Below are 2,634 nucleotides of genomic sequence, written 5' to 3' on the forward strand. Positions count from 1 at the left end.
ATATTCTGTATCTTTTCCTAAGGATGTCAAGCCAAAACCCTATCATCTTGCCTGATCCTGACTCTAAAGGATCGATTAGTATGTGATTGTTATCATATCCATACATATCTTATGACCTAACTTCACCATTATGATTCAAAGTTTTCTTTGACTCACGCGAAGGGATGTCACTCATGACTCAACATTCCAACGTCAACTATTTAAGTTTGATCACATGTCCTGACCATATGAGGTGATATTGAAGTGGAAGTATGAATTAGTGAAATATAATGATGCTTGGCCGACGTGATTATATTACAGTAATTCATATAGAAATTCCAATATCATGAAATATGGAATAGAAAGTGAATCAAATAAAAATTTCCTATACATCTCGATGTTATTACATGAAGGGTAATTATCATCTAATTTATATATATACGAAGAGATCGTTACGATCAAACTATCTCACACCCATGAGTAGATTAACAAATTCTCTTATGCCATAAAAGCTGTAAAGCTTTGCATTCTTTCTTTCTTAAACAACTTATCTCTTTATCTTTGACGCTTAATTATCACATCCCCGCTGAAGGGAAGGATGCATGTTCTTAAGTGACCTGAAGTGACCCCCCCGAAAATTCTTCGAAGCATGCCTCCCGTTATCTGCAATTACGCTCCTAGTGTAGATCTTCATAAACCCATTAAGAAACCCGTCAAACATAAGCGACAACCACTCGCAAGATTTTTATTTGAATATTAAAACGAAGATAAACACCACATTCACTATCACGTTCTCATACTCACCATTCATATCTCACTTGTCAGCAACAGCTTCACACATAAAAATTTGAATTCCGAGAACATATGTCCTAATAATAGTCAACAGCTGTATTTAAATACAATAGATTTCATTACCTCGCAACATTTTTGCTTAAAAATAACTCAAAATTTTCAAAATACCTTCTCCCGATTTTCATCGATCTGTTTCCAACTCGTAAACTCCGAAATATGAAAATTCTGTTACCAAAATTTTACATACAATATTTTACTGTGCGATCCTCTCGAAATTCTACAAAATAAATTTATTTACTACCATTCGTGCAAATTTTATAAATCGTATATGTTTATATAATAAAGTAAATAAAATTTATCTTTATTTATTTTGACTAGTACACATAAAATTTTACTCTCACTTTTCTCAAATCAATTCTTTTATTCAAAAGATATTTTACTTAAAATAGTACATGTTGTACATAACTCTAGTTTTACTAAGAACTTCGTTTGCTTTTTAAATTGTCACCTTAAACGACTCGAACTTCTATAAAAATTTTCATTGCTTGTTTATATAAAAATTTTCGTATTATTCTACACCATGTAGTAATCACAATTCCTCTTGCCCTTCGAAACTTACCATTGAGTTCATCATTCGACACTCTATGTTCTTCGTAACTTTTCCCTTGTAAGTTTGACCGTTGAGAAGATTTTACTTTTGATATCTCACGGCTAAACCACAACAACCTCGTAAAACGTCAATTCCATGATTTAATATCTTTTTGGCACAAGAAAGCATTTTTCAGATATTTCCTCACCCGGTGTAAATTATTCTTTGTAGCCAATGATTCATATTTCTTTACATCCGCACTTAAACTCATAAGTGAATCATAGATTGACTCGCCATAGGTGCGAGAACGTCTTTATCATCAAGAGATCACACCTCTCATGCGATTTCCTATCAGAAATATAATTTATGATCCTCGCTATCCTCTCTAAAGGAGTTACCTTAAATGATTATGGTGTCTATGTGTTTTCACTAAACAATTCTTCCTCACTAGTTATAACTAGATGTTATCCTAGACAAATTTCGACCTTTTGTTTTAACATATAGCTGAAATCATGAACATAAGGTGCTTTCATTGATCGCTCAAACCATTCTGAGGGCATTTTAGTAATTATGGCTTACTTTGCATATAAGCTTGATTAGTGACTCCTCAGCTGGAATCTCGTTTCGTCTATTCACATTAGATATTTCTTGAAAACCAAAGGTATCATGTCTATGGTTATCTTCCGGAATTTGAAGTCGGTAACATATCTAACAAACCCAAGCCATGCATCAAACTACATGGTTGTGATCTCCACGTACTCCTCTCTGATTGTCTGCCCTAATGGCGACATAAACGTTCAAGGTTTCAAATAAACTTAGTAATGTCCGTTGCACATTTCAGGTGTCCAACTTACCGAAATGCTTGTACGACTAAAATATCACAATCTCTTTTAAGGAAACCTATTCCAATGGCACTCATGTTATCCCTTTGAATTACCTCCGCATTGATAATAAAATGCACTTCATAGAAGAACTTGTAGAAGTTATGGATCGTGAGATCAAATGCTTGAAACAGGACAACTGAAATGTCCCTTTCATATTGATTATAAACGTTCCATATTAATTGATTTCATTGCGAGGTTTTGACCTCTATATGAGACGTTTTTCAAAGACTGCATTCATTTTTAAAACAACCATAACCTTTATTTTATCAATAAAGGTTTTAAAAGCATTACGTAGATAATCAAATAATGATAATCTAAAATATACTGTTTACACATGACCATTACATAATGATTTACAATAGAAATATATTACATCGACATATGTTTCTT

The sequence above is a fragment of the Rutidosis leptorrhynchoides genome, chromosome 2 (genome assembly GCF_046630445.1).
Source record: "Rutidosis leptorrhynchoides isolate AG116_Rl617_1_P2 chromosome 2, CSIRO_AGI_Rlap_v1, whole genome shotgun sequence".
Taxonomy (NCBI): Eukaryota; Viridiplantae; Streptophyta; class Magnoliopsida; order Asterales; family Asteraceae; genus Rutidosis; species Rutidosis leptorrhynchoides.